This window comes from Cervus elaphus, chromosome 13 (assembly GCF_910594005.1).
Source record: "Cervus elaphus chromosome 13, mCerEla1.1, whole genome shotgun sequence".
Lineage (NCBI taxonomy): Eukaryota > Metazoa > Chordata > Mammalia > Artiodactyla > Cervidae > Cervus > Cervus elaphus.
This window is the reverse complement of record NC_057827.1, coordinates 62,638,262-62,651,562: the sequence shown is the minus strand read 5'-3', so window position 1 is coordinate 62,651,562 and position 13,301 is coordinate 62,638,262. Positions and strand designations below refer to the sequence as shown.

Sequence of the window (13,301 nt, the reverse complement as noted above, 5' to 3'; positions counted from 1 at the left end):
GAATTGTAAATTTAGTTATAATAATGTTTACAAATAGTGTTTACAAATTCTATTCTAACTTTATGCTGATAAATACACTGTGGATTTAGTTTTGGAATTGAAAACTAAAAAAGACAGTTATCAGCCCTAACAGTGAGTCTAGCCGTGCTGGTGTCTACCAAAAAGACCAGCTCTGAAAGGGGGAGAGGAAACTGGAGGGAGGATCTAGAATGAGACACCCAAATTATCTTGCACCCAAATTACTGAAGACATAATTAGGATTATATTAATATATTTTATATATAAAAGTATTTAAATTTAAAATACTTTCCAATTATATTTCATAAATGGAAAATATTTTAAATTTAAGGAGGAATAGTAAGTCCTGGGGTGTTACTATCTATCCCTTGAGACTTTATTCAGATATCATTGCCTCTAAAAAAAAGTGCTCATACACAAAATTTGTCTCAAGGCCATACAACTAGTGAGGAACAGAACTCTTCAACTCCTCACACTTTTCAATGCAAGATCACTTTGCAAGAGGGGTCTAGAGTGTCATGTTAGAAGAAATGGTTGGTTGGGACTATTTCCACCCAAGCAGTGCCTAAGACTCCACGCTCCCAATATAGAGGGACCCATGTTCGATCCCCAGTCAGGGAACTAGATAGATCCCAAAGGCCACAACTGAAGACCCTGCCTGCCACAACTAAGAGCCAGTACAGCCAAATAAATACATATTTTGTGGTCATTTATTTATTTATTTGACTGCACCGGGCCTTGGTTGGTTACTAAGGTGGTTACTAAGGCTGATTTCAAAGGAGCTAAGGAGCCCTGTACTCCGATGTCTTGGGAAATAAGGCTCAGTAAGCACCTTCCGGGTACCAAGCACCATGCCAGGCACTGGATACACATGAGCCACAAACCTGATCAAGGTTTTGCAAGACAGCATCCTAGTTCATAGACAAGAACTGGGGCTCCCAGACGCGAGCTGAGGCTCACTCACTGTGTAAGAGCAGCAGAGACCAAGTGCTATGGCGACCTCTTCCAGCAGCCATGACTGTGACTCTGTCTCCTGTAGAAGTAAAGAGCCAGCAGAGGAAGGATGTGCTCGTATCTGACTGAGACTGGAGGCTGGTCTCCATCTGCCTCATCCATTCCACAGAGATTCTTCTGAGCACCTGGAATGCAGAAGCTTAGAGTACAGGGCACATTCTGTCTGCACAGAAGAGTTTTAAAATTTCCCATTCTCCATACTGTTCACAACACATTCACATACATACCTTTGTCTTTCTAATGAACACTTTCAAGTTTCTTTTTGAGTAGAAGACAGAGCTAAAATTTCAAATTACTGATGAAGAGCTGATTATGCTTTCATTTTAATATAAGGCTACTTCCAAGTCTCCGATACTTAGTTTTTCAATTAAATAGACCTTTGCATCATCCTGGGTGAAATGAATCACTTAATATTGTCAGGAAAAGGATTCTGAAACACCACTGAATCTGATTTTTGTGTCCTTATTGTTATTCCTTAATGGGAAAAGATTTTTAAAGGCATGCTTTTTAATTGCTGCTATTAATAGCTAATGGGCTTCCCTGGTGGTTCAGAGAGTAAAGAATCTGCCTGGAATGTGGGAGACTTGGGTTCGATCCCTGGGTCGAAAAAAATCCCTTGGAGAAGGAAATGGCAATCCACTCCAGTATTCTTGCCTGGAGAATTCCATGGACAAAGAAGCCTGGTGGGCTACAGTCCATGGGGTTGCAAAGAGTCGGACACGACTGATCCACTAACACTAACTATTAATAGCTAATAGAAGCTTACATTCCTTAGTTTCCAAAATGCTATTACATAAAAATGTAACCCCCTGGAGTAGGAAATGGAAACCCACTCCAGTATTCTTGCCTGGAAAATCCCATGGAAAGAGGAGCCTGGAGGGCTGCAGTTCATGGGATCGCAGAATCGGACACGGCTGAGTGACTGAGCACACAGCACAAAAACGTAATCTACACACCAGCACTGAGAGATCAGATTTATTAAACTCACGACAGGAAAATGAAATATTCTTTCAGAAATATTAAGGATCCATCTCAAGATCAATAGTCAATCAGTGGCAGAGTTGGGACTCAAACACAGATTTTCTGGTTTTGAGCCCCAGCCCCATTTCTGAAGGTCATCCTGGTCCTTAAAATAAATGAAAGAGTGGTCCCTGATGAGGAATGAGTTGGTGCTCATGCTTACTGCTCAAATACCCACAGGCGATGGAATTATCCACCAGCTTTTCTGGAGGAAAGTGTGGGAGGAAAGACTTTATTGCCCAGCTCTGGTGGCCAAGCCCACATCAAACCGGAGTGTCCCACTGAAGCTGAGTTCACACATCTCTTTAATACAGAGGCAGAAGCTTTAGAACTTCAGAACCCTGAGTTCTACAGCAGAGTCATCAGAACTAAAAACACTAAAGTTGGACTCCTTAGAACAGAAAGCAAAGAGACCAAGGAGAAAGCAGGGCCAGTCTGATCAGGTAATGTCTCAGAGGCCAGGACAATAGAGGCTCAGATGGTGAGAAGGTAATACAACCAGGAGAAGGACAAGCACGTTGGGCTGTGTCCCCTGATTCCTATTCAGAATTATAAATACCAGTCGCTGGGAACTGACTAAGGGGTTATCTAAGCTAACGATGCATGAACTCCAATGGAACCTACTAGTTTATCCTGGAATGTGCAGGTTTGTGAAGAAATGTTTGAAGTCCACATTTCCTGGGCTGGAGGTCCCAGAGATTCAGAGACCTGTAGGCATTCCAGGAGCCCTGATTTGTGGCTGGTCCATACCAGTGGATCATCAGTTTGTGCTTTTGAATTTTCATGATAGAAGCATCTTCCTGGTTTAGAAAGAGATGTCAGCTTACAGGTCAGGGAGATGTGAGGAGCAAACTTTGGATCACCTCTGCTTGATCTAACTTTGATTCCTTTAGTCCCAGTGGGTGCTGCATGCTAAGTCGTTTCAGTTATGTCTGATTCTTTGTGACCTCATGGACTGAAGTCCACCAGGCTCCTCTGTTCATGGCATTCTCCAGGCAAGAATACTGAAGTGGGTTGCCATGCCCTCCTCCAGGGGATCTTCGTGACCCAGGGACTGAACCCACATCTCCTACGTCTCCTGCATTGGCAGACAGGTTCCTAACCATTAGTGCCACCTGGAAAACCCAGTCCCATTGAGTTAGATACTAGTTAAAAATGTTGTCTTTTTATTGCTGACTAGCTACTTCCAAGTACCTTAGAATCATTCAGCTGTTACCCTTTGGCTTCCTGCTGTCTGCTGAGTGTAGGGAGTGGATGGGATGCTTTGAATGTCTGAATAGGACGTTGGGTTGTGCTGTCCTCCAGCAATTAGGGGCAGGTGACAGAATTGAATGTCCAGGATTTGGAGCCAAGTCTCTGCATACCTGGCAGGCTGCTGTCCCAGGTAGGGAGAGGCATGCTGCAGAGACATCCAATCATGACTCTTACCTAATTCTGCATTCCCCATTATTGTCTAATAGAAATAGAGTAAATAAGCACAGCTCTTAACAATGAGTCTTGTAGTAAAAAATTATATATTATGAGATCTTATTTCTCATGGCAACATGCAGCCCTTCTATGAAAAGCATACACCAGTTTTGTACAACTTGTTTCCAAACAACAGAAAATATTGAGTCTGTCCATTCCATCTGCTGCCCACAAGAGGAAAGAATCATTATGTAGTGAGGTCAGAAGGTACCCTGGTCCACAGGGGCATCTTTCTGGGGCCATCTCACATAGAGGTCCTTCCTTTAGGAGGTGGGGCTACAGGGCACTCCCGGAGAGTCTCTCAGAAGAGAAGGCAGGAATTTGGCCTCTGCAGCTTTCTCTTCCCAAAGTAGCCATGATCATAGCCAGTCTGGGTTCCCAAAGTAGCTGTTAGGAAATTGTTTAAAAAGCCAATGAGATTGTCTCTATGAAGAACAGTGAAACAAGGAGGTGGGTGGGCTTTCTGGTGTTCTGCAGGCAGTTGACGGAAAAAGGGGAGCCTTTAGACTATAAGTATGGGTGATGTCAACAGTGAGAGACCGTTGAGCTGGGACCCTGGGGCTTTGACGGGGAGAGAAAGGGAGAAATGAACAGAGGACGGGAAAGAAGGAGAGAGAAGGAGAGTGAGAGGGGAATGTGGGAGAGAGAAAGAGACAGATAAGAATAGTACCCACATTAGAAACACAGGTGTTTGTTGGAAGCAATGTGAACCTAAGTTTTGATCCAGTATTTCTTTAGTAAATGGTACTCACTTATACCCAGGGGCTTCCCAGGTGGCACTAATGGTAAAGACACCTGCCTGCTAATGCAGGAGACATAAGAGACATGGGTTCGATCCCTGGGTTGAGGAGATCCCCTGGAGAAGGGCATGGCAACCCACTCCAGTATTCTTGCCCTGAGAATCCCATGGACAGAGGAAGCTGGCGGGCTACAGTCCAAAGAGTAAGACACGACTAAAGTGACTTAGCATGCACACACGCATGAATAATGACATGGGGGTTTAAGTGACATTCTTTGGCTGCAAAGGTGAAGGTAGCAGCTTCTGGAGCCCTGGCCACATGACATCATGGTCCCCAAGTCAAATGAAATTGTTATCTGCCCAGTCATGTCTGATTCTTGGAGATTCCATGGAACCTGCCAGTCTCCTCTCTATGGAATTCTCCAGGCAAGAATACTGGAGTGGGTAGCCATTCTCTTCTCCAGGGGATCTTCCCAATTCAGGGATCAAACTTGGGTCTCTCACACTGCAGGTGGATTCTTTACCATCTGAGCCACCAAGGAACCTCTGCTTAAGTCAACTCATCTTTCCAGGCCACACTTTCTGTATTAATAAAAATGAGGTTAAAATTCCTGATGAGACTTGGGAGGCTATTAGCACCCCTGTTGACAGATGAGGAAAACTGAGGCTCAGAGAGCTGGTCATGTCGATCATATAAGGCAGATGGAAGTCAGGCCCAGGCTGTTTCTGGCCATTGACAAGCACCTTGCAGCCCCAAACCACCAGGGGCACACTGCCATGGGGTGCCTGGCCCTCCCCTGCCAGAACCCAGGCTTTCTGAGTCGCCTTCTGGGGTAGAAGTCAAAGTCACCGATTCAGCCATGTTGGCCAGACCAGCTTTGTTGTGACCAAGGAGAGGCAGGTGCAGTGGGAAACTGTGTGATGTAACTGGACTGGCCCAAAGACTCCAGCACAGCTCAGACCCACAGCCTGGACCACTCAAGGTCTGTGGATGGCACAGAGATGCGGACAGGTCTGATTCTGCTGGTTTCGAGCTGTGTGACCTTGGAAAAGTCGATCAGCATTTCTGAGCCTTTCTCCTCATCTTCTAGGGCTTTGCAGGTGGCTCAGTGGTAAAGAGTCAGCCTGCCAATGCAGGAGATGTGGGTTCTATCCCTGGGTCAGGAAGATCCCCTGGAGGAGGGCATGGCAACCCACTCCAGTATTCTTGCCTGGAGAATCCCATGGACAGAGGAGCCTGGCGGGCTACAGTCCGTGGGGTCACAAGGAGATGGACACACACTTCATCTTGTGAGACGGGGTCGGCACGGACATCTCATGGGCTGTTGTGAGTGTCCCTGAGGATGGGTGGGAAGTATCAGCCCTTGGGCTGGTCATTTGGGTTTTTGCTACTCGTTCCAAGGCTGGGCTCAGCACACCAAGCCCCAAGGCCACCGGCTGCCTCCCCATCACATCCCCACGAGACGCCTTGAGATCATGAAGGAAACTGTGAGTTTGCCCAGTCCGTGTTCTCAGACTTTGCTAAATGAGGGCAGAAATGAAAGGCTCTCTCTGCAGGAGACAGCGCTGCCACTTGGGTTGGCAGTCATTGAACGGGCAGCTTTATTTCCAGGCTGTGGATTAGGACAATGTAGAAAGACCATCAGGGAGCTGTTGAGAGGATCGGAAAGGCAGTTTTTCCCCTCAATAAATTTCAAATTAGTACACTTGAAAAATCACCAGGGCTTCCACAGTCCAAACAAAACACTTTCGGTGGAACAGAGTCACATTCAGTTTTGTCCGCTTAAAAAAAAAAAATCAGGACCTCCCTGGTGGTCCAGTGGTTAAGACTTCACCTTCCAGTTCATGGGGTGTGAGTTCGATCCCTGACTGGGGAGTTAGGATTCCCAATCAAAAAAAAAAAAAAAACCCAGAAAACAGGAAAAACAAACAACACTGTAACAAATTCAAAAAACTTTAAAAATGGTCCACATCAAAAAAAAAATTCTGAAATAAAATAAAACAAAAATATGTATAGGTAAAGGAATGACATGAAGGTTAAAAATACCCAGATGCTGGAGGAAAAAGAAAAAAAAAGGACGTCGGTAGATTTTTTTTTTTCCATTGCACCTTTATTGTTTACTCTGTTCACGGTTCAGAATTCTCACACAGTCTTTCTAGAACCACACGGAACCTGTGAGATGGCTCCCTCCCCCAACAGTCCATGATATGTCTAAGCAGCCTCCTCTTGGCCCTCCTCCTCAAGTCCTTACATGTACAACGTTCTGCCAGGGTGCAAGGAGTTCCCAAGGGTTATTTATTCTTGGGAAGGAAGGAGGGTGGGGAGCAGAGCTGGCCCTCAGCAAACCATCGGTGAGCATCCGGCCCCGAGGGCCCTTTCCCGGCCAGTGCCTGTCTCTCCATTCCCTCTTTTCCAGCATTTGATGCCCCTCACTGGGCTAGGGAATCAGACAGCTCTGGGAATTTGCGTTCTGACTCACCACTACCAGCTACCTGACCTCGGGGAAGTCTCCCCCATGTGAGTCCCCCTTTCTTTCTCTATGATGTAGGACAGAGACTCTCTAGTTCATTTCCTGTGAGCATCAATAACTGAAGGGATACAGAGTCTGGCACAACGCCTAGCACACAGTGTGTCCTGAACACACATCAACTTCTGTTCCTTCTGGTGGGGAAGAGGAGACTCCTGATGAGGGCCAGGTGCCACGGGCATCTGCTTTAAAAAGTGCCTGGTCCCTAACGCAGTCCAAGAAGTGACTCTCTAAGGGTGAAATTTCAGACACCATGACATCAGGAGGGAGAGAGACCTGGCCGTGATCTCCTGGACATCATTCGACTCCACCTAGGTAGCCTGCTGCTTCTTTTGCCCACAGGCAAGGCTGGCGCTGGCAGAAGGAATGCTAACCTTCTTTATAAGCCCATGCCGCTGCAGCCAGTGAAAGGCCCCATCTCAGGGAGGCAGGAGAACAGGGCACATTTATCCTGATTCAACTGTCCCTGCCAGGGAGGAAGTCGCTTCATGTGGGTGTAGACCAGGAGCCTGAAGAAATGTAGCAATCTTTTGGGGTGAACGTTGCATACCCTTCTAGTGCTCCTGAAAAGTCACCTGTTGCAGGGGTGTCCTCCCAGCCTGAAACAGCCAGGTGAGCTCTTATGGTGGGGGGAGTCCAAGTGTCATTTACACCCCTACCTACTTTGCAAAGGCTCCCAGGAGGCTCACGAAGGGAATTACGCTCCTAACACTGAGCTTTGCCCCCCTTGTCCTTCCCACCCATCTTTCATGGCATGTGGCCATTAAAATCAAATCTCATCAACAAATGGTCACAAGAATGAAATAATGCTGCCAATGAGAAGCTGAATACTCCATCCTATAGTTGATCCACAGATGTAGCCCCGCCCTTCCTCCATGGTATTCCTTGTAAAAAAAATTTTTTAAAGCTGATCTATATCACTCAGCCCTGTTCATGCATAATTCTCAGTAAGGATATGGTACATCCAAAGTCCACATGCCCACGACCGTTTTACATCTCCAGTATAACAACAAAAAGTCGCTCAATGGACAATCTTAAAACATGCACCAACCAAGATCACAGCTGGTCTTATGGGAAAATGTCCTCCAGACCGAAAAGCACGAGAGGGAGAGAGAAGGGAAACGATTCCAAATGAGAGAATGAGGACTAGAGCGATTACACAACATAACAAGTGCAGTCTAAGGTAGATACAGCAGGTAAAACCAAGGAAAGCTGTATGGATCCAGGAGTGCCTTTCCAAATATTTGGTTCATGCTAAAAAATAGAGCACATTTATTAAAAATATATATTTATAAACCTTGATATGAACAGATACACACATCAAGCCAATGAAAAAAAGAAAAAATAAGTTATCTCCCCAGTATCAAATAGTTAGACACTTTTGATGAATGGGATGCTTGTTAAGGATTGTCCCTGTGGTTTTTTGGTACCAAACAGTTCATCGAGTTAGGAGGAAACGCATGTCCTGGGAGAGAGGCCAAGAGCTGTGTCTGCTGTGAGCTGTGTCCACCCGTTCCTCTTTTTGAACACGTGACATCCGTCAGCGCCCTGGGATAACCCATCTCTGCACCCGTCCACTCCCTGATGGTGTCAAAGGGCAGTCTTCCAAGCGTCCTTTCGGGTCCCCTGCCAACGACGTTGAGTTCCTTGCTGTGTGAATGAGTTTTGGTGGATTCATTGTGCTTTAGTGTCTGCTCCTCGCAGCAGGGTTGGTTGATTTTGGTGACCCTTTATCAAGTTCGAAGGTGCATCTGATCAAGCGGTGTGTGTCGGTCAAGGCTGCGTGTTGGCGCAGTGTCCGGTCACTGATCTGCCAACACACAGGACTCCTCCTGTCTTTTGGCCATCCCGAGGCCTGAGGACCCACTGGGCCATTCACAGAGTGGTGTAGATGTATACAAATATGATGACGATCAGGTTCAGAATGGTCCCAATAATTCCCAGCATCGCCAAGACACTCTCTTCTTTACTCTCCTTTTCCTGGCCTCCTCTGTCTTCATCATTTCCACCTGTGATTACCATCTTGGTGGCAAATGTCTTTATCTTCCTCCCCAGACTAACCTGCAATTGGAAAGAGGCAGCACAAAAAAATGACGGTTTATAAGCATCCTCTCCAAAGCCTGGCAGACTGGGTGGGGGAGTGAGTTCATGTCTGGGGATGAGGTCTTGGGTGGGCCCAAAACGCTCATGGAGAAAACTTTGGGACGCACTGCTCTTTGGCCATGGAGAAATGGCAGGGCATGGCTGATCAGTTCCAAGGATGAAGATCGTGATATTGGTGTAAGGAGCTCAGCCCTGGGGTTCAGCTTGGCCACCACCCGCTCTACTGGGATTCTGTTTTAGTCCTTTCCCTTGAAGCAGAGACAGAGACAGCCACACAGTCATCCAACAAAAGCACGTGGGCTCTCCCACAGCAGCGGGAATTTGACACGCGTTCATATACTAGATCCCACCCTAGACAAGTCCGGTCCTGCACGTGCATGAAGCGGGCAGGCCGGCATCATGGTCACACTGTACTTTAAACACTGGCCACCCTGCGAACAAGGGTGACCGAACATAGGGAAGGCAATTTACTGAGACCAGAGAGGATGGAAACGGGGGACGGGGAGAGCATCATAAGAATCCCACATCACCACCAGTGGGAGCACACACTGGTCAAATCATTCTGGAAAGTTCCCTGGCATGACCCAGAGAAGCAAAGAGATATTCCCCAACGGGGCTTAACACCTGACCTCCTAGGTGTTCATCTTAGAGAAATCTCTGTACCTGTGAACTTGGAGATGGTGACAGAAATGCTCCTGAAGGCTTCAGCTGTGACGGCAGAGGACCAGAAGTTACCCAAGCAGGCATCAAGAGTTGAAGAGACAGACACGTGGCTCCTACGATGGACGCATCCACACCAGAGAATATGACACGGCAGTGAAATGAACGCACAGCGGCTACACATGACGGTGTGGATGAGGCCTCATCTCACATGAAGAAGCGTGGTGCAGAGAACGCCCACAGCACGTGTCAGTTCATAAAGACTCAACCAGGGCACAGCAAACAAGTACATTTAGAGATGCACACTTTGGTGTTTGTAAAATTCAAGAGAATGACCAGCAGAATTCAGGAGAGTGGCTACTTACAGGAAAGGACAGAGCGGGAATCCCCTCGAAGGAGCACCAAAGACCTTCAATATACTGGTCATTTTCCATTTGTGAGGCTGTGCGGGAAGCATGTGGGGGTTCATTTCTTATCTTTATCCTTTCAACTGTTTCAGAGATCGCCTGACGTATATGACGTATTTTGTAATAACTAAGATATTTCTATTTATTCTTTAAAATCATAAATATGACCATTCAGGGGGCCTGGGGAGCAGCTGAAGCCTTCTTTTCCACTGATGACTAATCCAAACAATGTGGGGGGGGGGAATGACTAATGTGTATGAGGTGGCAACAGTAATCGCCTGTCCTACTTGATGAGATGGGACAGGGACCAGGCCAGGGCCCCTGGCTGCATCTCTTCTATTAGAGAGCTGTGTCTTTTCAAGCTAGAGGGCTTTTCAGGCTCCAGAGTGGTGACAATTCATTTTCTCCGTCAACCTGACTGAGTCCTGGATCCTGGGGTGCCCAGACGTTTTTAAAACATGATTCTGGGTGTGTCTGTGAGGGTGGTTGCTGGATGAGATTGACATTGGAATCGGTAGACGGAGCAAAGCAGACTGCCTTCCCCAGTGTGGGTGGGCCTCATCTAAGCAGCTGAAGGCCTGAATGGCAAAAAAAGGGCTGAGTGAGAAGGAACTTCTCCTGCCCGACTGCCTTTGAGCTGGGACATCAGCTGTTTCCTGCTTTTGAATCCAGACAGAAACCTAGGCTCTTCTTGGGTGTTGAGCCTGCCAGCCTTCAGACTGAAATGAAACCATCAGCTCTCCTGAGCCTCCTGGTTGCTGACTCACTCTGCAGATCCCAAGACTTGGGGGTCTCCATAATCACATGGGGCTTCCCAGGTGGCACTAGGGGTAAAGAACCTGCCTGCCAATGCAGGTTAGATGTAACAGACACAGGTTCGATCCCTGGGTCAGGAAGATCCCCTGGAGGAGGGCATGGCAACCCTCTCCAGTATCCTTGCCTGGAGAATCCCACGGACAGAGGAGCATGGTGGTCCAGAGCGTCGCACAGAGTTGGATATGACTGAAGTGACTTAGCGTGCATAACGATATGAGCCAATTTCTTATAACAAACCTCTATCTCTCTTTCTATCTATCTGTGTCTCTCTCTCATTGGTTCTGCTTCTCTGAAGAACTCTTGACAAGTCAGTTCAGGGATCAAAGGATATTTCAGACAAATATGAGAAGAATCACAAAAAAGGACTCCAGGAAGGCAGAGAGGATGGCTGCCAGGTGAGACGCCTGCACATCTCTTCCTTCCTCTGGGCACATGGGCCCCTGCAAGGGCCAGGTCACACCTTGGGAATCTAGTCTGGGTTTAGGACGCAGTGTCTGTGGATAGATTTCTGTGTGAAGGAAAGACACACAGTGAAGACGCAGGGAACTGACGCAACAGGCATATGTGCACAAATGAACAAGCGTGTGCCTTAAAGGGAAGTCTCATTCCCTTCACAACTTTGGTTTACTTGACAGACTTAGAGTGGGTTCCTACCACCCTAAAGTGGTCAGGGCAAGACTTCATCTTTTCAGAGCTCTCCACTCTGTCCTAGCCAATGGAATGAAACTTCTTGGAATAACATCTGTATACAGGATGTAACTTCTAACTAGAATTGCTTTTTAAATGAAAAAGTAGCTTTGGCTAGGCAAAGCTTCCAGGCTGGATATGTTTGGTTTTCTTTCTTTTTCTTCCCAGTACAGTTTTTTTAATGATGTGTAATACCCAAACAGAAAGGCGCACAGACTTTACACATACTTGATGAAAATTCATACCTGTTAGCTGTCACCAACATCAAGAAACAGAAACTTCACATACCCTAGGAGGCTCCCTATTCCATTCAATCCTGTTCCTCCTGCCTCTTGAAAACCATTACCTTGATTTCTAACATCCTAGGCTAGTTGGGTCTGTTTATGGATTTTATAGAAACAGAACCATACAGGATGTCCTCTTTTGAGTCTTTCCCCCTTCAATGTTATGTTGGTGAGACTCACCCATGTGTGTGCAGCTGTAGCTTGTTCATTCACATTGTGAACAGTACTCCATTATATAAACAGACCCACTATGTATGCATTTATTTTACTGCTGATGGGCATTTGGGTTGCTTTCAGTTTGAGGTCATTATGCTGTTCCGAACATTCTTTTACATTTCTGCTGGCAAACACACATATGCATTTCCCCAATGTTTTAAATGAAATTTTTCACATACAGCAAAAAAAAAAAAAAAAAAAAAACACTTTATACTGAGCACCCATACACTCAGCAACTAAATGTCACTATTAGCATGTTACTATACTTGCTTTTAGTCACTCACCTAGAGCCAGACATCCTGGCGTGTAAAATCAAGTGGCCCTTAGGAAGCATCACTACAAACAAAACTAGTGGAAATGATGGAATTCCAGCTGAGCTATTTAAAATATAAAAGATGATGCTGTTCGAGAACTATACTCAATATATCAGCAAATTTGGAAAACTCAGCAGTGGCCACAGGACTGGAAAAGGTCAGTTTTCATTCCAATCCCAAAGAAGGACAATGCCAAAGAATGCTCAAACTACTGTACAATTGCAGTCATTTCAAGTGATAGCAAGGGTATGCTCAAAATCTTTCAAGCTAGGCTTCAGCAATACATGAACTGAGAACTTTCAGATGTACAAGCTGGGTTTCAAAGAGCCAGAGGAACCAGATATAAAAATGCCAACATTTGCTGGACCATGGAGAAAGCAAGGGAGTTCCAGAAAGCCATCTACTTCTGTTCCATTGACTATGCTAAAGCCTTTGAGTGTATGGATCACAACACACTGTGGAGAATCTTTAAAAGATGGAAGTATCCTGGGCCATAAATCTGGTCTTGGAAAATTCAAAAAAATTGAAATCATTCCAGTCATCTTTTCTGACCACAGTGCAGTAAGATTAGATCTCAATTACAGGAAAAAAATTGTTAAAACTTCAAACATATGGAGGCTAAATAACACGCTTCTGAATAACCAACAAATCATAGAAGAAATCAAAAAAGAAATCAAAATATGTATAGAAATGAATGAAAATGAAAACACAACAACCCAAAACCTATGGGACACTGTAAAAGCAGTGCTAAGGGGAAGGTTCATAGCATTACAGGCTCACATCAAGAAACAAGAAAAAAACCAAATAAATAACCTAACTCTACACCTAAAGCAATTAGAGAAGGAAGAAATGAAGAACCCCAGAGTTAGCAGAAGGAAAGAAATCTTAAAAATCAGGGCAGAAATAAATGCAAAAGAAACTAAAGAGACCATAGCAAAAATCAACAAGGCTAAAAGCTGGTTTTTTGAAAAAATAAACAAAATTGACAAACCATTAGCAAGACTCATTAAGAAGCAAAGAGAGAAGAA

At 45.7% G+C, this 13,301-nt stretch overlaps 1 long non-coding RNA gene across 1 annotated transcript in view; it reads right to left on the bottom strand.

Moving 5' to 3' along the window:
* Window positions 1-6,347: 6,347 nt before the first annotated feature.
* The window catches only part of LOC122706963, a 54,981-nt gene continuing 48,027 nt past the window's right edge, over window positions 6,348-13,301 (bottom strand). Inside the window, exon 3 of the long non-coding RNA XR_006344520.1 lies at window positions 6,348-8,847. This is a non-coding gene — a long non-coding RNA (uncharacterized LOC122706963). The remainder of the gene's footprint in view (window positions 8,848-13,301) is intronic.